This window comes from Eucyclogobius newberryi, unplaced genomic scaffold (assembly GCF_026437365.1).
Source record: "Eucyclogobius newberryi isolate DKJ021-1_F unplaced genomic scaffold, fEucNew1.0.hap1 SCAF_10, whole genome shotgun sequence".
Lineage (NCBI taxonomy): Eukaryota > Metazoa > Chordata > Actinopteri > Gobiiformes > Gobiidae > Eucyclogobius > Eucyclogobius newberryi.
In genome coordinates, this window is record NW_027315724.1 from 10,429,957 (window position 1) to 10,453,314 (window position 23,358).

Here is a 23,358-nt window from a genome sequence, read left to right on the forward strand (position 1 = left end):
AGCAATAGACACAAAAACAGCTATAAATCCAAAACCTAATATGATAGACTCAAACTTTAAACTATATATTGTGTAGATTTACAGGTCCTACTTGCCCAGCAAAAAGGGTTCGAATAGCTCTTGCACTTTTTTCGAAACGCACAAACAACTGTTCATGGGCTGAAAAGGCTTTTGGAGCAATAAAAACGTAAAAACTGCTATAACTCAAAAATGCAATAAGATAAGTTCAAACTTTAAAAGACATGTTGTGCAGATGTACAAGCCCCTCTTGCACAGAAAGTTTGGGTTAGATAGCTCTTGTAGTTTCTTCAGAACACACAAATTATCTGAAAATGCTTTTGAAGCAATAGACACAAAAACAACTATAAATCCAAAACCTAATATGATAGACTCAAACTTTAAACTCTATATTGTGTAGATTTACATGTCCTACTTGCCCAGCAAAAAGGGTTCGAATAGCTCTTGCACTTTTTTCGAAAACTCACAAACAACTGTTCACGGGCTGAAAAGGCTTTTGGAGCAATAAAAACGTAAAAACTGCTATAACTCAAAAATTCAATAAGATAAGTTCAAACTTTAAAAGACACGTTGTGCAGATGTACAAGCCCCTCTTGCACAGAGAGTTTGGGTTAGATATCTCTTGTAGTTTCTTCAGAACACACAAATTATCTGAAAATGCTTTTGAAGCAATAGACACAAAAACAGCTATAAATCCAAAACCTAATATGATAGACTCAAACTTTAAACTATATATTGTGTAGATTTACAGGTCCTACTTGCCCAGCAAAAAGGGTTCGAATAGCTCTTGCACTTTATTCGAAAACTCACAAACAACTGTTCACGGGCTGAAAAGGCTTTTGGAGCAATAAAAACTTAAAAACTGCTATAACTCAAAAATGCAATAAGATAAGTTCAAACTTTAAAAGACATGTTGTGCAGATGTACAAGCCCCTCTTGCACAGAAAGTTTGGGTTAGATATCTCTTGTAGTTTCTTCAGAACACACAAATTATCTGAAAATGCTTTTGAAGCAATAGACACAAAAACAGCTATAAATCCAAAACCTAATATGATAGACTCAAACATTAAACTATGTATTGTGTAGATTTCCAAGTCCTACTTGCCCAGCAAAAAGGGTTTGAATAGCTCTTGCACTTTTTTCGAAACGCACAAACAACTGTTCATGGGCTGAAAAGGCTTTTGGAGCAATAAAAACGTAAAAACTGCTATAACTCAAAAATGCAATAAGATAAGTTCAAACTTTAAAAGACATGTTGTGCAGATGTACAAGCCCCTCTTGCACAGAAAGTTTGGGTTAGATATCTCTTGTAGTTTCTTCAGAACACACAAATTATCTGAAAATGCTTTTGAAGCAATAGACACAAAAACAACTATAAATCCAAAACCTAATATGATAGACTCAAACTTTAAACTCTATATTGTGTAGATTTACATGTCCTACTTGCCCAGCAAAAAGGGTTCGAATAGCTCTTGCACTTTATTCGAAAACTCACAAACAACTGTTCACGGGCTGAAAAGGCTTTTGGAGCAATAAAAACGTAAAAACTGCTATAACTCAAAAATGCAATAAGATAAGTTCAAACTTTAAAAGACATGTTGTGCAGATGTACAAGCCCCTCTTGCACAGAAAGTTTGGGTTAGATATCTCTTGTAGTTTCTTCAGAACACACAAATTATCTGAAAATGCTTTTGAAGCAATAGACACAAAAACAGCTATAAATCCAAAACCTAATATGATAGACTCAAACTTTAAACTATGTATTGTGTAGATTTACAGGTCCTACTTGCCCAGCAAAAAGGGTTCGAATAGCTCTTGCACATTTTTTGAAACTCACACAACTGTTCATGGGCTGAAAAGGCTTTTGGAGCAATAAAAACTTAAAAACTGCTATAACTCAAAAATGCAATAAGATAAGTTCAAACTTTAAAAGACATGTTGTGCAGATGTACAAGCCCCTCTTGCACAGAAATTTTGGGTTAGATATCTCTTGTAGTTTCTTCAGAACACACAAATTATCTGAAAATGCTTTTGAAGCAATAGACACAAAAACAGCTATAAATCCAAAACCTAATATGATAGACTCAAACTTTAAACTACATATTGTGTAGATTTACAGGTCCTACTTGCCCAGCAAAAAGGGTTCGAATAGCTCTTGCACTTTTTTCGAAAACTCACAAACAACTGTTCATGGGCTGAAAAGGCTTTTGGAGCAATAAAAACTTAAAAACTGCTATAACTCAAAAATGCAATAAGATAAGTTCAAACTTTAAAAGACATGTTGTGCAGATGTACAAGCCCCTCTTGCACAGAAAGTTTGGGTTAGATATCTCTTGTAGTTTCTTCAGAACACACAAATTATCTGAAAATGCTTTTGAAGCAATAGACACAAAAACAGCTATAAATCCAAAACCTAATATGATAGACTCAAACTTTAAACTATATATTGTGTAGATTTACAGGTCCTTACTTGCCCAGCAAAAAGGGTTCGAATAGCTCTTGCACTTTTTTTGAAACTCACAAACAACTGTTCATGGGCTGAAAAGGCTTTTGGAGCAATAAAAACTTAAAAACTGCAATAACTCAAAAATGCAATAAGATAAGTTCAAACTTTAAAAGACATGTTGTGCAGATGTACAAGCCCCTCTTGCACAGAAAGTTTGGGTTAGATATCTCTTGTAGTTTCTTCAGAACACACAAATTATCTGAAAATGCTTTTGAAGCAATAGACACAAAAACAGCTATAAATCCAAAACCTAATATGATAGACTCAAACTTTAAACTATGTATTGTGTAGATTTACAGGTCCTACTTGCCCAGCAAAAAGGGTTCGAATAGCTCTTGCACTTTTTTCGAAAACTCACAAACAACTGTTCACGGGCTGAAAAGGCTTTTGGAGCAATAAAAACGTAAAAACTGCTATAACTCAAAAATTCAATAAGATAAGTTCAAACTTTAAAAGACACGTTGTGCAGATGTACAAGCCCCTCTTGCACAGAAAGTTTGGGTTAGATATCTCTTGTAGTTTCTTCAGAACACACAAATTATCTGAAAATGCTTTTGAAGCAATAGACACAAAAACAACTATAAATCCAAAACCTAATATGATAGACTCAAACTTTAAACTCTATATTGTGTAGATTTACATGTCCTACTTGCCCAGCAAAAAGGGTTCGAATAGCTCTTGCACTTTTTTCGAAAACTCACAAACAACTGTTCACGGGCTGAAAAGGCTTTTGGAGCAATAAAAACGTAAAAACTGCTATAACTCAAAAATTCAATAAGATAAGTTCAAACTTTAAAAGACACGTTGTGCAGATGTACAAGCCCCTCTTGCACAGAGAGTTTGGGTTAGATATCTCTTGTAGTTTCTTCAGAACACACAAATTATCTGAAAATGCTTTTGAAGCAATAGACACAAAAACAGCTATAAATCCAAAACCTAATATGATAGACTCAAACTTTAAACTATATATTGTGTAGATTTACAGGTCCTACTTGCCCAGCAAAAAGGGTTCGAATAGCTCTTGCACTTTATTCGAAAACTCACAAACAACTGTTCACGGGCTGAAAAGGCTTTTGGAGCAATAAAAACTTAAAAACTGCTATAACTCAAAAATGCAATAAGATAAGTTCAAACTTTAAAAGACATGTTGTGCAGATGTACAAGCCCCTCTTGCACAGAAAGTTTGGGTTAGATATCTCTTGTAGTTTCTTCAGAACACACAAATTATCTGAAAATGCTTTTGAAGCAATAGACACAAAAACAGCTATAAATCCAAAACCTAATATGATAGACTCAAACATTAAACTATGTATTGTGTAGATTTCCAAGTCCTACTTGCCCAGCAAAAAGGGTTTGAATAGCTCTTGCACTTTTTTCGAAACGCACAAACAACTGTTCATGGGCTGAAAAGGCTTTTGGAGCAATAAAAACGTAAAAACTGCTATAACTCAAAAATGCAATAAGATAAGTTCAAACTTTAAAAGACATGTTGTGCAGATGTACAAGCCCCTCTTGCACAGAAAGTTTGGGTTAGATATCTCTTGTAGTTTCTTCAGAACACACAAATTATCTGAAAATGCTTTTGAAGCAATAGACACAAAAACAACTATAAATCCAAAACCTAATATGATAGACTCAAACTTTAAACTCTATATTGTGTAGATTTACAGGTCCTACTTGCCCAGCAAAAAGGGTTCGAATAGCTCTTGCACATTTTTTGAAACTCACACAACTGTTCATGGGCTGAAAAGGCTTTTGGAGCAATAAAAACTTAAAAACTGCTATAACTCAAAAATGCAATAAGATAAGTTCAAACTTTAAAAGACATGTTGTGCAGATGTACAAGCCCCTCTTGCACAGAAATTTTGGGTTAGATATCTCTTGTAGTTTCTTCAGAACACACAAATTATCTGAAAATGCTTTTGAAGCAATAGACACAAAAACAGCTATAAATCCAAAACCTAATATGATAGACTCAAACTTTAAACTACATATTGTGTAGATTTACAGGTCCTACTTGCCCAGCAAAAAGGGTTCGAATAGCTCTTGCACTTTTTTCGAAAACTTACAAACAACTGTTCATGGGCTGAAAAGGCTTTTGGAGCAATAAAAACTTAAAAACTGCTATAACTCAAAAATGCAATAAGATAAGTTCAAACTTTAAAAGACATGTTGTGCAGATGTACAAGCCCCTCTTGCACAGAAAGTTTGGGTTAGATATCTCTTGTAGTTTCTTCAGAACACACAAATTATCTGAAAATGCTTTTGAAGCAATAGACACAAAAACAGCTATAAATCCAAAACCTAATATGATAGACTCAAACTTTAAACTATATATTGTGTAGATTTACAGGTCCTTACTTGCCCAGCAAAAAGGGTTCGAATAGCTCTTGCACTTTTTTTGAAACTCACAAACAACTGTTCATGGGCTGAAAAGGCTTTTGGAGCAATAAAAACTTAAAAACTGCAATAACTCAAAAATGCAATAAGATAAGTTCAAACTTTAAAAGACATGTTGTGCAGATGTACAAGCCCCTCTTGCACAGAAAGTTTGGGTTAGATATCTCTTGTAGTTTCTTCAGAACACACAAATTATCTGAAAATGCTTTTGAAGCAATAGACACAAAAACAGCTATAAATCCAAAACCTAATATGATAGACTCAAACTTTAAACTATGTATTGTGTAGATTTATAGGTCCTACTTGCCCAGCAAAAAGGGTTCGAATAGCTCTTGCACTTTTTTCGAAAACTCACAAACAACTGTTCACGGGCTGAAAAGGCTTTTGGAGCAATAAAAACGTAAAAACTGCTATAACTCAAAAATTCAATAAGATAAGTTCAAACTTTAAAAGACACGTTGTGCAGATGTACAAGCCCCTCTTGCACAGAAAGTTTGGGTTAGATATCTCTTGTAGTTTCTTCAGAACACACAAATTATCTGAAAATGCTTTTGAAGCAATAGACACAAAAACAGCTATAAATCCAAAACCTAATATGATAGACTCAAACTTTAAACTCTATATTGTGTAGATTTACATGTCCTACTTGCCCAGCAAAAAGGGTTCGAATAGCTCTTGCACTTTTTTCGAAAACTCACAAACAACTGTTCACGGGCTGAAAAGGCTTTTGGAGCAATAAAAACGTAAAAACTGCTATAACTCAAAAATGCAATAAGATAAGTTCAAACTTTAAAAGACATGTTGTGCAGATGTACAAGCCCCTCTTGCACAGAAAGTTTGGGTTAGATATCTCTTGTAGTTTCTTCAGAACACACAAATTATCTGAAAATGCTTTTGAAGCAATAGACACAAAAACAGCTATAAATCCAAAACCTAATATGATAGACTCAAACTTTAAACTACATATTGTGTAGATTTACAGGTCCTACTTGCCTAGCAAAAAGGGTTCGAATAGCTCTTGCACTTTTTTCGAAAACTCACAAACAACTGTTCACGGGCTGAAAAGGCTTTTGGAGCAATAAAAACGTAAAAACTGCTATAACTCAAAAATTCAATAAGATAAGTTCAAACTTTAAAAGACATGTTGTGCAGATGTACAAGCCCCTCTTTCACAGAAAGTTTGGGTTAGATATCTCTTGTAGTTTCTTCAGAACACACAAATTATCTGAAAATGCTTTTGAAGCAATAGACACAAAAACAGCTATAAATCCAAAACCTAATATGATAGACTCAAACTTTAAACTACATATTGTGTAGATTTACAGGTCCTACTTGCCCAGCAAAAAGGGTTCGAATAGCTCTTGCACTTTTTTCGAAACTCACAAACAACTGTTCATGGGCTGAAAAGGCTTTTGGAGCAATAAAAACTTAAAAACTGCTATAACTCAAAAATGCAATAAGATAAGTTCAAACTTTAAAAGACATGTTGTGCAGATGTACAAGCCCCTCTTGCACAGAAAGTTTGGGTTAGATATCTCTTGTAGTTTCTTCAGAACACACAAATTATCTGAAAATGCTTTTGAAGCAATAGACACAAAAACAACTATAAATCCAAAACCTAATATGATAGACTCAAACTTTAAACTATATATTGTGTAGATTTACATGTCCTACTTGCCCAGCAAAAAGGGTTCGAATAGCTCTTGCACTTTTTTCGAAAACTCACAAACAACTGTTCACGGGCTGAAAAGGCTTTTGGAGCAATAAAAACGTAAAAACTGCTATAACTCAAAAATTCAATAAGATAAGTTCAAACTTTAAAAGACACGTTGTGCAGATGTACAAGCCCCTCTTGCACAGAAAGTTTGGGTTAGATATCTCTTGTAGTTTCTTCAGAACACACAAATTATCTGAAAATGCTTTTGAAGCAATAGACACAAAAACAGCTATAAATCCAAAACCTAATATGATAGACTCAAACTTTAAACTATATATTGTGTAGATTTACAGGTCCTACTTGCCCAGGAAAAAGGGTTCGAATAGCTCTTGCACTTTTTTCGAAAACTCACAAACAACTGTTCACGGGCTGAAAAGGCTTTTGGAGCAATAAAAACGTAAAAACTGCTATAACTCAAAAATTCAATAAGATAAGTTCAAACTTTAAAAGACACGTTGTGCAGATGTACAAGCCCCTCTTGCACAGAAAGTTTGGGTTAGATATCTCTTGTAGTTTCTTCAGAACACACAAATTATCTGAAAATGCTTTTGAAGCAATAGACACAAAAACAGCTATAAATCCAAAACCTAATATGATAGACTCAAACTTTAAACTACATATTGTGTAGATTTACAGGTCCTACTTGCCCAGCAAAAAGGGTTCGAATAGCTCTTGCACTTTTTTCGAAAACTCACAAACAACTGTTCATGGGCTGAAAAGGCTTTTGGAGCAATAAAAACTTAAAAACTGCTATAACTCAAAAATGCAATAAGATAAGTTCAAACTTTAAAAGACATGTTGTGCAGATGTACAAGCCCCTCTTGCACGGAAAGTTTGGGTTAGATATCTCTTGTAGTTTCTTCAGAACACACAAATTATCTGAAAATGCTTTTTAAGCAATAGACACAAAAACAGCTATAAATCCAAAACCTAATATGATAGACTCAAACTTTAAACTATGTATTGTGTAGATTTACAGGTCCTACTTGCCCAGCAAAAAGGGTTCGAATAGCTCTTGCACTTTTTTTGAAACTCACACAACTGTTCATGGGCTGAAAAGGCTTTTGGAGCAATAAAAACTTAAAAACTGCTATAACTCAAAAATGCAATAAGATAAGTTCAAACTTTAAAAGACATGTTGTGCAGATGTACAAGCCCCTCTTGCACAGAAAGTTTGGGTTAGATATCTCTTGTAGTTTCTTCAGAACACACAAATTATCTGAAAATGCTTTTGAAGCAATAGACACAAAAACAGCTATAAATCCAAAACCTAATATGATAGACTCAAACTTTAAACTATATATTGTGTAGATTTACAGGTCCTACTTGCCCAGCAAAAAGGGTTCGAATAGCTCTTGCACTTTTTTCGAAAACTCACAAACAACTGTTCACGGGCTGAAAAGGCTTTTGGAGCAATAAAAACTTAAAAACTGCTATAACTCAAAAATTCAATAAGATAAGTTCAAACTTTAAAAGACATGTTGTGCAGATGTACAAGCCCCTCTTGCACAGAAAGTTTGGGTTAGATATCTCTTGTAGTTTCTTCAGAACACACAAATTATCTGAAAATGCTTTTGAAGCAATAGACACAAAAACAGCTATAAATCCAAAACCTAATATGATAGACTCAAACTTTAAACTACATATTGTGTAGATTTACAGGTCCTACTTGCCCAGCAAAAAGGGTTCGAATAGCTCTTGCACTTTTTTCGAAACTCACAAACAACTGTTCATGGGCTGAAAAGGCTTTTGGAGCAATAAAAACTTAAAAACTGCTATAACTCAAAAATGCAATAAGATAAGTTCAAACTTTAAAAGACATGTTGTGCAGATGTACAAGCCCCTCTTGCACAGAAAGTTTGGGTTAGATATCTCTTGTAGTTTCTTCAGAACACACAAATTATCTGAAAATGCTTTTTAAGCAATAGACACAAAAACAGCTATAAATCCAAAACCTAATATGATAGACTCAAACTTTAAACTATGTATTGTGTAGATTTACAGGTCCTACTTGCCCAGCAAAAAGGGTTCGAATAGCTCTTGCACTTTTTTTGAAACTCACACAACTGTTCATGGGCTGAAAAGGCTTTTGGAGCAATAAAAACTTAAAAACTGCTATAACTCAAAAATTCAATAAGATAAGTTCAAACTTTAAAAGACATGTTGTGCAGATGTACAAGCCCCTCTTGCACAGAAAGTTTGGGTTAGATATCTCTTGTAGTTTCTTCAGAACACACAAATTATCTGAAAATGCTTTTGAAGCAATAGACACAAAAACAGCTATAAATCCAAAACCTAATATGATAGACTCAAACTTTAAACTACATATTGTGTAGATTTACAGGTCCTACTTGCCCAGCAAAAAGGGTTTGAATAGCTCTTGCACTTTTTTCGAAACGCACAAACAACTGTTCATGGGCTGAAAAGGCTTTTGGAGCAATAAAAACTTAAAAACTGCTATAACTCAAAAATGCAATAAGATAAGTTCAAACTTTAAAAGACATGTTGTGCAGATGTACAAGCCCCTCTTGCACAGAAAGTTTGGGTTAGATATCTCTTGTAGTTTCTTCAGAACACACAAATTATCTGAAAATGCTTTTGAAGCAATAGACACAAAAACAACTATAAATCCAAAACCTAATATGATAGACTCAAACTTTAAACTCTATATTGTGTAGATTTACATGTCCTACTTGCCCAGCAAAAAGGGTTCGAATAGCTCTTGCACTTTTTTCGAAAACTCACAAACAACTGTTCACGGGCTGAAAAGGCTTTTGGAGCAATAAAAACGTAAAAACTGCTATAACTCAAAAATTCAATAAGATAAGTTCAAACTTTAAAAGACATGTTGTGCAGATGTACAAGCCCCTCTTGCACAGAAAGTTTGGGTTAGATATCTCTTGTAGTTTCTTCAGAACACACAAATTATCTGAAAATGCTTTTGAAGCAATAGACACAAAAACAGCTATAAATCCAAAACCTAATATGATAGACTCAAACTTTAAACTATATATTGTGTAGATTTACAGGTCCTACTTGCCCAGCAAAAAGGGTTCGAATAGCTCTTGCACTTTTTTCGAAAACTCACAAACAACTGTTCACGGGCTGAAAAGGCTTTTGGAGCAATAAAAACGTAAAAACTGCTATAACTCAAAAATTCAATAAGATAAGTTCAAACTTTAAAAGACACGTTGTGCAGATGTACAAGCCCCTCTTGCACAGAAAGTTTGGGTTAGATATCTCTTGTAGTTTCTTCAGAACACACAAATTATCTGAAAATGCTTTTGAAGCAATAGACACAAAAACAGCTATAAATCCAAAACCTAATATGATAGACTCAAACTTTAAACTCTATATTGTGTAGATTTACAGGTCCTACTTGCCCAGCAAAAAGGGTGCGAATAGCTCTTGCACTTTTTTCGAAAACTCACAAACAACTGTTCACGGGCTGAAAAGGCTTTTGGAGCAATAAAAACGTAAAAACTGCTATAACTCAAAAATTCAATAAGATAAGTTCAAACTTTAAAAGACATGTTGTGCAGATGTACATGCCCCTCTTGTACAGAAAGTTTGGGTTAGATATCTCTTGTAGTTTCTTCAGAACACACAAATTATCTGAAAATGCTTTTGAAGCAATAGACACAAAAACAGCTATAAATCCAAAACCTAATATGATAGACTCAAACTTTAAACTACATATTGTGTAGATTTACAGGTCCTACTTGCCCAGCAAAAAGGGTTCGAATAGCTCTTGCACTTTTTTCGAAACTCACAAACAACTGTTCATGGGCTGAAAAGGCTTTTGGAGCAATAAAAACTTAAAAACTGCTATAACTCAAAAATAAAATAAGATAAGTTCAAACTTTAAAAGACTCGTTGTGCAGATGTACAAGCCCCTCTTGCACAGAAAGTTTGGGTTAGATATCTCTTGTAGTTTCTTCAGAACACACAAATTATCTGAAAATGCTTTTGAAGCAATAGACACAAAAACAGCTATAAATCCAAAACCTAATATGATAGACTCAAACTTTAAACTACATATTGTGTAGATTTACAGGTCCTACTTGCCCAGCAAAAAGGGTTCGAATAGCTCTTGCACTTTTTTCGAAAACTCACAAACAACTGTTCATGGGCTGAAAAGGCTTTTGGAGCAATAAAAACTTAAAAACTGCTATAACTCAAAAATGCAATAAGATAAGTTCAAACTTTAAAAGACATGTTGTGCAGATGTACAAGCCCCTCTTGCACGGAAAGTTTGGGTTAGATATCTCTTGTAGTTTCTTCAGAACACACAAATTATCTGAAAATGCTTTTGAAGCAATAGACACAAAAACAGCTATAAATCCAAATCCTAATATGATAGACTCAAACTTTAAACTATATATTGTGTAGATTTACAGGTCCTACATGCCCAGCAAAAAGGGTTCGAATAGCTCTTGCACTTTTTTCGAAAACTCACAAACAACTGTTCACGGGCTGAAAAGGCTTTTGGAGCAATAAAAACGTAAAAACTGCTATAACTCAAAAATTCAATAAGATAAGTTCAAACTTTAAAAGACACGTTGTGCAGATGTACAAGCCCCTCTTGCACAGAAAGTTTGGGTTAGATATCTCTTGTAGTTTCTTCAGAACACACAAATTATCTGAAAATGCTTTTGAAGCAATAGACACAAAAACAGCTATAAATCCAAAACCTAATATGATAGACTCAAACTTTAAACTCTATATTGTGTAGATTTACATGTCCTACTTGCCCAGCAAAAAGGGTTCGAATAGCTCTTGCACTTTTTTCGAAAACTCACAAACAACTGTTCACGGGCTGAAAAGGCTTTTGGAGCAATAAAAACGTAAAAACTGCTATAACTCAAAAATTCAATAAGATAAGTTCAAACTTTAAAAGACATGTTTTGCAGATGTACAAGCCCCTCTTGCACGGAAAGTTTGGGTTAGATATCTCTTGTAGTTTCTTCAGAACACACAAATTATCTGAAAATGCTTTTGAAGCAATAGACACAAAAACAGCTATAAATCCAAAACCTAATATGATAGACTCAAACTTTAAACTACATATTGTGTAGATTTACAGGTCCTACTTGCCCAGCAAAAAGGGTTTGAATAGCTCTTGCACTTTTTTCGAAACGCACAAACAACTGTTCATGGGCTGAAAAGGCTTTTGGAGCAATAAAAACTTAAAAACTGCTATAACTCAAAAATGCAATAAGATAAGTTCAAACTTTAAAAGACATGTTGTGCAGATGTACAAGCCCCTCTTGCACAGAAAGTTTGGGTTAGATATCTCTTGTAGTTTCTTCAGAACACACAAATTATCTGAAAATGCTTTTGAAGCAATAGACACAAAAACAACTATAAATCCAAAACCTAATATGATAGACTCAAACTTTAAACTCTATATTGTGTAGATTTACATGTCCTACTTGCCCAGCAAAAAGGGTTCGAATAGCTCTTGCACTTTTTTCGAAAACTCACAAACAACTGTTCACGGGCTGAAAAGGCTTTTGGATCAATAAAAACGTAAAAACTGCTATAACTCAAAAATTCAATAAGATAAGTTCAAACTTTAAAAGACACGTTGTGCAGATGTACAAGCCCCTCTTGCACAGAAAGTTTGGGTTAGATATCTCTTGTAGTTTCTTCAGAACACACAAATTATCTGAAAATGCTTTTGAAGCAATAGACACAAAAACAGCTATAAATCCAAAACCTAATATGATAGACTCAAACTTTAAACTATATATTGTGTAGATTTACAGGTCCTACTTGCCCAGCAAAAAGGGTTCGAATAGCTCTTGCACTTTTTTCGAAAACTCACAAACAACTGTTCACGGCCTGAAAAGGCTTTTGGAGCAATAAAAACGTAAAAACTGCTATAACTCAAAAATTCAATAAGATAAGTTCAAACTTTAAAATACACGTTGTGCAGATGTACAAGCCCCTCTTGCACAGAAAGTTTGGGTTAGATATCTCTTGTAGTTTCTTCAGAACACACAAATTATCTGAAAATGCTTTTGAAGCAATAGACACAAAAACAGCTATAAATCCAAAACCTAATATGATAGACTCAAACTTTAAACTACATATTGTGTAGATTTACAGGTCCTACTTGCCCAGCAAAAAGGGTTCGAATAGCTCTTGCACTTTTTTCGAAAACTCACAAACAACTGTTCATGGGCTGAAAAGGCTTTTGGAGCAATAAAAACGTAAAAACTGCTATAACTCAAAAATGCAATAAGATAAGTTCAAACTTTAAAAGACATGTTGTGCAGATGTACAAGCCCCTCTTGCACAGAAAGTTTGGGTTAGATATCTCTTGTAGTTTCTTCAGAACACACAAATTATCTGAAAATGCTTTTTAAGCAATAGACACAAAAACAGCTATAAATCCAAAACCTAATATGATAGACTCAAACTTTAAACTCTATATTGTGTAGATTTACATGTCCTACTTGCCCAGCAAAAAGGGTTCGAATAGCTCTTGCACTTTTTTTGAAACTCACACAACTGTTCATGGGCTGAAAAGGCTTTTGGAGCAATAAAAACTTAAAAACTGCTATAACTCAAAAATGCAATAAGATAAGTTCAAACTTTAAAAGACATGTTGTGCAGATGTACAAGCCCCTCTTGCACAGAAAGTTTGGGTTAGATATCTCTTGTAGTTTCTTCAGAACACACAAATTATCTGAAAATGCTTTTGAAGCAATAGACACAAAAACAGCTATAAATCCAAAACCTAATATGATAGACTCAAACTTTAAACTACATATTGTGTAGATTTACAGGTCCTACTTGCCCAGCAAAAAGGGTTCGAATAGCTCTTGCACTTTTTTCGAAACGCACAAACAACTGTTCATGGGCTGAAAAGGCTTTTGGAGCAATAAAAACTTAAAAACTGCTATAACTCAAAAATGCAATAAGATAAGTTCAAACTTTAAAAGACATGTTGTGCAGATGTACAAGCCCCTCTTGCACGGAAAGTTTGGGTTAGATATCTCTTGTAGTTTCTTCAGAACACACAAATTATCTGAAAATGCTTTTTAAGCAATAGACACAAAAACAGCTATAAATCCAAAACCTAATATGATAGACTCAAACTTTAAACTACATATTGTGTAGATTTACAGGTCCTACTTGCCCAGCAAAAAGGGTTCGAATAGCTCTTGCACTTTTTTCGAAACTCACAAACAACTGTTCATGGGCTGAAAAGGCTTTTGGAGCAATAAAAACTTAAAAACTGCTATAACTCAAAAATGCAATAAGATAAGTTCAAACTTTAAAAGACATGTTGTGCAGATGTACAAGCCCCTCTTGCACAGAAAGTTTGGGTTAGATATCTCTTGTAGTTTCTTCAGAACACACAAATTATCTGAAAATACTTTTGAAGCAATAGACACAAAAACAGCTATAAATCCAAAACCTAATATGATAGACTCAAACTTTAAACTATATATTGTGTAGATTTACAGGTCCTACTTGCCCAGCAAAAAGGGTTCGAATAGCTCTTGCACTTTTTTCGAAAACTCACAAACAACTGTTCACGGCCTGAAAAGGCTTTTGGAGCAATAAAAACGTAAAAACTGCTATAACTCAAAAATTCAATAAGATAAGTTCAAACTTTAAAAGACACGTTGTGCAGATGTACAAGCCCCTCTTGCACAGAAAGTTTGGGTTAGATATCTCTTGTAGTTTCTTCAGAACACACAAATTATCTGAAAATGCTTTTGAAGCAATAGACACAAAAACAGCTATAAATCCAAAACCTAATATGATAGACTCAAACTTTAAACTACATATTGTGTAGATTTACAGGTCCTACTTGCCCAGCAAAAAGGGTTCGAATAGCTCTTGCACTTTTTTCGAAAACTCACAAACAACTGTTCATGGCCTGAAAAGGCTTTTGGAGCAATAAAAACTTAAAAACTGCTATAACTCAAAAATGCAATAAGATAAGTTCAAACTTTAAAAGACATGTTGTGCAGATGTACAAGCCCCTCTTGCACAGAAATTTTGGGTTAGATATCTCTTGTAGTTTCTTCAGAACACACAAATTATCTGAAAATGCTTTTGAAGCAATAGACACAAAAACAGCTATAAATCCAAAACCTAATATGATAGACTCAAACTTTAAACTCTATATTGTGTAGATTTACATGTCCTACTTGCCCAGCAAAAAGGGTTCGAATAGCTCTTGCACTTTTTTCGAAAACTCACAAACAACTGTTCACGGGCTGAAAAGGCTTTTGGAGCAATAAAAACGTAAAAACTGCTATAACTCAAAAAATCAATAAGATAAGTTCAAACTTTAAAAGACATGTTGTGCAGATGTACAAGCCCCTCTTGCACAGAAAGTTTGGGTTAGATATCTCTTGTAGTTTCTTCAGAACACACAAATTATCTGAAAATGCTTTTGAAGCAATAGACACAAAAACAGCTATAAATCCAAAACCTAATATGATAGACTCAAACTTTAAACTACATATTGTGTAGATTTACAGGTCCTACTTGCCCAGCAAAAAGGGTTCGAATAGCTCTTGCACTTTTTTCGAAACTCACAAACAACTGTTCATGGGCTGAAAAGGCTTTTGGAGCAATAAAAACTTAAAAACTGCTATAACTCAAAAATGCAATAAGATAAGTTCAAACTTTAAAAGACATGTTGTGCAGATGTACAAGCCCCTCTTGCACAGAAAGTTTGGGTTAGATATCTCTTGTAGTTTCTTCAGAACACACAAATTATCTGAAAATGCTTTTGAAGCAATAGACACAAAAACAGCTATAAATCCAAAACCTAATATGATAGACTCAAACTTTAAACTACATATTGTGTAGATTTACAGGTCCTACTTGCCCAGCAAAAAGGGTTTGAATAGCTCTTGCACTTTTTTCGAAACGCACAAACAACTGTTCATGGGCTGAAAAGGCTTTTGGAGCAATAAAAACTTAAAAACTGCTATAACTCAAAAATGCAATAAGATAAGTTCAAACTTTAAAAGACATGTTGTGCAGATGTACAAGCCCCTCTTGCACAGAAAGTTTGGGTTAGATATCTCTTGTAGTTTCTTCAGAACACACAAATTATCTGAAAATGCTTTTGAAGCAATAGACACAAAAACAGCTATAAATCCAAAACCTAATATGATAGACTCAAACTTTAAACTACATATTGTGTAGATTTACAGGTCCTACTTGCCCAGCAAAAAGGGTTTGAATAGCTCTTGCACTTTTTTCGAAACGCACAAACAACTGTTCATGGGCTGAAAAGGCTTTTGGAGCAATAAAAACTTAAAAACTGCTATAACTCAAAAATGCAATAAGATAAGTTCAAACTTTAAAAGACATGTTGTGCAGATGTACAAGCCCCTCTTGCACGGAAAGTTTGGGTTAGATATCTCTTGTAGTTTCTTCAGAACACACAAATTATCTGAAAATGCTTTTTAAGCAATAGACACAAAAACAGCTATAAATCCAAAACCTAATATGATAGACTCAAACTTTAAACTACATATTGTGTAGATTTACAGGTCCTACTTGCCCAGCAAAAAGGGTTCGAATAGCTCTTGCACTTTTTTCGAAACTCACAAACAACTGTTCATGGGCTGAAAAGGCTTTTGGAGCAATAAAAACTTAAAAACTGCTATAACTCAAAAATGCAATAAGATAAGTTCAAACTTTAAAAGACATGTTGTGCAGATGTACAAGCCCCTCTTGCACAGAAAGTTTGGGTTAGATATCTCTTGTAGTTTCTTCAGAACACACAAATTATCTGAAAATGCTTTTGAAGCAATAGACACAAAAACAGCTATAAATCCAAAACCTAATATGATAGACTCAAACTTTAAACTATGTATTGTGTAGATTTACAAGTCCTACTTGCCCAGCAAAAAGGGTTTGAATAGCTCTTGCACTTTTTTCGAAACGCACAAACAACTGTTCATGGGCTGAAAAGGCTTTTGGAGCAATAAAAACTTAAAAACTGCTATAACTCAAAAATGCAATAAGATAAGTTCAAACTTTAAAAGACATGTTGTGCAGATGTACAAGCCCCTCTTGCACAGAAAGTTTGGGTTAGATATCTCTTGTAGTTTCTTCAGAACACACAAATTATCTGAAAATGCTTTTGAAGCAATAGACACAAAAACAACTATAAATCCAAAACCTAATATGATAGACTCAAACTTTAAACTCTATATTGTGTAGATTTACATGTCCTACTTGCCCAGCAAAAAGGGTTCGAATAGCTCTTGCACTTTTTTCGAAAACTCACAAACAACTGTTCACGGGCTGAAAAGGCTTTTGGAGCAATAAAAACGTAAAAACTGCTATAACTCAAAAATTCAATAAGATAAGTTCAAACTTTAAAAGACACGTTGTGCAGATGTACAAGCCCCTCTTGCACAGAAAGTTTGGGTTAGATATCTCTTGTAGTTTCTTCAGAACACACAAATTATCTGAAAATACTTTTGAAGCAATAGACACAAAAACAGCTATAAATCCAAAACCTAATATGATAGACTCAAACTTTAAACTATATATTGTGTAGATTTACAGGTCCTACTTGCCCAGCAAAAAGGGTTCGAATAGCTCTTGCACTTTTTTCGAAAACTCACAAACAACTGTTCACGGCCTGAAAAGGCTTTTGGAGCAATAAAAACGTAAAAACTGCTATAACTCAAAAATTCAATAAGATAAGTTCAAACTTTAAAAGACACGTTGTGCAGATGTACAAGCCCCTCTTGCACAGAAAGTTTGGGTTAGATATCTCTTGTAGTTTCTTCAGAACACACAAATTATCTGAAAATGCTTTTGAAGCAATAGACACAAAAACAGCTATAAATCCAAAACCTAATATGATAGACTCAAACTTTAAACTACATATTGTGTAGATTTACAGGTCCTACTTGCCCAGCAAAAAGGGTTCGAATAGCTCTTGCACTTTTTTCGAAAACTCACAAACAACTGTTCATGGGCTGAAAAGGCTTTTGGAGCAATAAAAACTTAAAAACTGCTATAACTCAAAAATGCAATAAGATAAGTTCAAACTTTAAAAGACATGTTGTGCAGATGTACAAGCCCCTCTTGCACGGAAAGTTTGGGTTAGATATCTCTTGTAGTTTCTTCAGAACACACAAATTATCTGAAAATGCTTTTGAAGCAATAGACACAAAAACAGCTATAAATCCAAAACCTAATATGATAGACTCAAACTTTAAACTATATATTGTGTAGATTTACAGGTCCTACTTGCCCAGCAAAAAGGGTTCGAATAGCTCTTGCACTTTTTTTGAAACTCACAAACAACTGTTCATGGGCTGAAAAGGCTTTTGGAGCAATAAAAACTTAAAAACTGCTATAACTCAAAAATGCAATAAGATAAGTTCAAACTTTAAAAGACATGTTGTGCAGATGTACAAGCCCCTCTTGCACAGAAAGTTTGGGTTAGATATCTCTTGTAGTTTCTTCAGAACACACAAATTATCTGAAAATGCTTTTGAAGCAATAGACACAAAAACAGCTATAAATCCAAAACCTAATATGATAGACTCAAACTTTAAACTCTATATTGTGTAGATTTACATGTCCTACTTGCCCAGCAAAAAGGGTTCGAATAGCTCTTGCACTTTTTTCGAAAACTCACAAACAACTGTTCACGGGCTGAAAAGGCTTTTGGAGCAATAAAAACGTAAAAACTGCTATAACTCAAAAAATCAATAAGATAAGTTCAAACTTTAAAAGACATGTTGTGCAGATGTACAAGCCCCTCTTGCACAGAAAGTTTGGGTTAGATATCTCTTGTAGTTTCTTCAGAACACACAAATTATCTGAAAATGCTTTTGAAGCAATAGACACAAAAACAGCTATAAATCCAAAACCTAATATGATAGACTCAAACTTTAAACTCTATATTGTGTAGATTTACATGTCCTACTTGCCCAGCAAAAAGGGTTCGAATAGCTCTTGCACTTTTTTCGAAACTCACAAACAACTGTTCATGGGCTGAAAAGGCTTTTGGAGCAATAAAAACTTAAAAACTGCTATAACTCAAAAATGCAATAAGATAAGTTCAAACTTTAAAAGACATGTTGTGCAGATGTACAAGCCCCTCTTGCACAGAAAGTTTGGGTTAGATATCTCTTGTAGTTTCTTCAGAACACACAAATTATCTGAAAATGCTTTTGAAGCAATAGACACAAAAACAGCTATAAATCCAAAACCTAATATGATAGACTCAAACTTTAAACTACATATTGTGTAGATTTACAGGTCCTACTTGCCCAGCAAAAAGGGTTTGAATAGCTCTTGCACTTTTTTCGAAACGCACAAACAACTGTTCATGGGCTGAAAAGGCTTTTGGAGCAATAAAAACTTAAAAACTGCTATAACTCAAAAATGCAATAAGATAAGTTCAAACTTTAAAAGACATGTTGTGCAGATGTACAAGCCCCTCTTGCACAGAAAGTTTGGGTTAGATATCTCTTGTAGTTTCTTCAGAACACACAAATTATCTGAAAATGCTTTTGAAGCAATAGACACAAAAACAACTATAAATCCAAAACCTAATATGATAGACTCAAACTTTAAACTCTATATTGTGTAGATTTACATGTCCTACTTGCCCAGCAAAAAGGGTTCGAATAGCTCTTGCACTTTTTTCGAAAACTCACAAACAACTGTTCACGGGCTGAGAAGGCTTTTGGAGCAATAAAAACGTAAAAACTGCTATAACTCAAAAATTCAATAAGATAAGTTCAAACTTTAAAAGACATGTTGTGCAGATGTACAAGCCCCTCTTGCACAGAAAGTTTGGGTTAGATATCTCTTGTAGTTTCTTCAGAACACACAAATTATCTGAAAATGCTTTTGAAGCAATAGACACAAAAACAGCTATAAATCCAAAACCTAATATGATAGACTCAAACTTTAAACTATATATTGTGTAGATTTACAGGTCCTACTTGCCCAGCAAAAAGGGTTCGAATAGCTCTTGCACTTTTTTCGAAAACTCACAAACAACTGTTCACGGGCTGAAAAGGCTTTTGGAGCAATAAAAACTCAAAAACTGCTATAACTCAAAAATTCAATAAGATAAGTTCAAACTTTAAAAGACACGTTGTGCAGATGTACAAGCCCCTCTTGCACAGAAAGTTTGGGTTAGATATCTCTTGTAGTTTCTTCAGAACACACAAATTATCTGAAAATGCTTTTGAAGCAATAGACACAAAAACAGCTATAAATCCAAAACCTAATATGATAGACTCAAACTTTAAACTCTATATTGTGTAGATTTACATGTCCTACTTGCCCAGCAAAAAGGGTTCGAATAGCTCTTGCACTTTTTTCGAAAACTCACAAACAACTGTTCACGGGCTGAAAAGGCTTTTGGAGCAATAAAAACGTAAAAACTGCTATAACTCAAAAATTCAATAAGATAAGTTCAAACTTTAAAAGACATGTTGTGCAGATGTACATGCCCCTCTTGTACAGAAAGTTTGGGTTAGATATCTCTTGTAGTTTCTTCAGAACACACAAATTATCTGAAAATGCTTTTGAAGCAATAGACACAAAAACAGCTATAAATCCAAAACCTAATATGATAGACTCAAACTTTAAACTACATATTGTGTAGATTTACAGGTCCTACTTGCCCAGCAAAAAGGGTTCGAATAGCTCTTGCACTTTTTTCGAAACTCACAAACAACTGTTCATGGGCTGAAAAGGCTTTTGGAGCAATAAAAACTTAAAAACTGCTATAACTCAAAAATTCAATAAGATAAGTTCAAACTTTAAACGACACGTTGTGCAGATGTACAAGCCCCTCTTGCACAGAAAGTTTGGGTTAGATATCTCTTGTAGTTTCTTCAGAACACACAAATTATCTGAAAATGCTTTTGAAGCAATAGACACAAAAACAGCTATAAATCCAAAACCTAATATGATAGACTCAAACTTTAAACTACATATTGTGTAGATTTACAGGTCCTACTTGCCCAGCAAAAAGGGTTCGAATAGCTCTTGCACTTTTTTCGAAAACTCACAAACAACTGTTCATGGGCTGAAAAGGCTTTTGGAGCAATAAAAACTTAAAAACTGCTATAACTCAAAAATGCAATAAGATAAGTTCAAACTTTAAAAGACATGTTGTGCAGATGTACAAGCCCCTCTTGCACAGAAAGTTTGGGTTAGATATCTCTTGTAGTTTCTTCAGAACACACAAATTATCTGAAAATGCTTTTGAAGCAATAGACACAAAAACAGCTATAAATCCAAAACCTAATATGATAGACTCAAACTTTAAACTATATATTGTGTAGATTTACAGGTCCTACTTGCACAGCAAAAAGGGTTCGAATAGCTCTTGCACTTTTTTCGAAAACTCACAAACAACTGTTCACGGGCTGAAAAGGCTTTTGGAGCAATAAAAACGTAAAAACTGCTATAACTCAAAAATTCAATAAGATAAGTTCAAACTTTAAAAGACACGTTGTGCAGATGTACAAGCCCCTCTTGCACAGAAAGTTTGGGTTAGATATCTCTTGTAGTTTCTTCAGAACACACAAATTATCTGAAAATGCTTTTGAAGCAATAGACACAAAAACAGCTATAAATCCAAAACCTAATATGATAGACTCAAACTTTAAACTACATATTGTGTAGATTTACAGGTCCTACTTGCCCAGCAAAAAGGGTTCGAATAGCTCTTGCACTTTTTTCGAAAACTCACAAACAACTGTTCATGGGCTGAAAAGGCTTTTGGAGCAATAAAAACTTAAAAACTGCTATAACTCAAAAATGCAATAAGATAAGTTCAAACTTTAAAAGACATGTTGTGCAGATGTACAAGCCCCTCTTGCACAGAAAGTTTGGGTTAGATATCTCTTGTAGTTTCTTCAGAACACACAAATTATCTGAAAATGCTTTTGAAGCAATAGACACAAAAACAGCTATAAATCCAAAACCTAATATGATAGACTCAAACTTTAAACTATATATTGTGTAGATTTACAGGTCCTACTTGCCCAGCAAAAAGGGTTCGAATAGCTCTTGCACTTTTTTCGAAAACTCACAAACAACTGTTCACGGGCTGAAAAGGCTTTTGGAGCAATAAAAACGTAAAAACTGCTATAACTCAAAAATTCAATAAGATAAGTTCAAACTTTAAAAGACACGTTGTGCAGATGTACAAGCCCCTCTTGCACAGAAAGTTTGGGTTAGATATCTCTTGTAGTTTCTTCAGAACACACAAATTATCTGAAAATGCTTTTGAAGCAATAGACACAAAAACAGCTATAAATCCAAAACCTAATATGATAGACTCAAACTTTAAACTCTATATTGTGTAGATTTACATGTCCTACTTGCCCAGCAAAAAGGGTTCGAATAGCTCTTGCACTTTTTTCGAAAACTCACAAACAACTGTTCACGGGCTGAAAAGGCTTTTGGAGCAATAAAAACGTAAAAACTGCTATAACTCAAAAATTCAATAAGATAAGTTCAAACTTTAAAAGACATGTTGTGCAGATGTACAAGCCCCTCTTGCACAGAAAGTTTGGGTTAGATATCTCTTGTAGTTTCTTCAGAACACACAAATTATCTGAAAATGCTTTTGAAGCAATAGACACAAAAACAGCTATAAATCCAAAACCTAATATGATAGACTCAAACTTTAAACTACATATTGTGTAGATTTACAGGTCCTACTTGCCCAGCAAAAAGGGTTTGAATAGCTCTTGCACTTTTTTCGAAACGCACAAACAACTGTTCATGGGCTGAAAAGGCTTTTGGAGCAATAAAAACTTAAAAACTGCTATAACTCAAAAATGCAATAAGATAAGTTAAAACTTTAAAAGACATGTTGTGCAGATGTACAAGCCCCTCTTGCACAGAAAGTTTGGGTTAGATATCTCTTGTAGTTTCTTCAGAACACACAAATTATCTGAAAATGCTTTTGAAGCAATAGACACAAAAACAGCTATAAATCCAAAACCTAATATGATAGACTCAAACTTTAAACTATATATTGTGTAGATTTACAGGTCCTACTTGCCCAGCAAAAAGGGTTCGAATAGCTCTTGCACTTTTTTCGAAAACTCACAAACAACTGTTCACGGCCTGAAAAGGCTTTTGGAGCAATAAAAACGTAAAAACTGCTATAACTCAAAAATTCAATAAGATAAGTTCAAACTTTAAAATACACGTTGTGCAGATGTACAAGCCCCTCTTGCACAGAAAGTTTGGGTTAGATATCTCTTGTAGTTTCTTCAGAACACACAAATTATCTGAAAATGCTTTTGAAGCAATAGACACAAAAACAGCTATAAATCCAAAACCTAATATGATAGACTCAAACTTTAAACTACATATTGTGTAGATTTACAGGTCCTACTTGCCCAGCAAAAAGGGTTCGAATAGCTCTTGCACTTTTTTCGAAAACTCACAAACAACTGTTCACGGCCTGAAAAGGCTTTTGGAGCAATAAAAACGTAAAAACTGCTATAACTCAAAAATGCAATAAGATAAGTTCAAACTTTAAAAGACATGTTGTGCAGATGTACAAGCCCCTCTTGCACAGAAAGTTTGGGTTAGATATCTCTTGTAGTTTCTTCAGAACACACAAATTATCTGAAAATGCTTTTTAAGCAATAGACACAAAAACAGCTATAAATCCAAAACCTAATATGATAGACTCAAACTTTAAACTCTATAT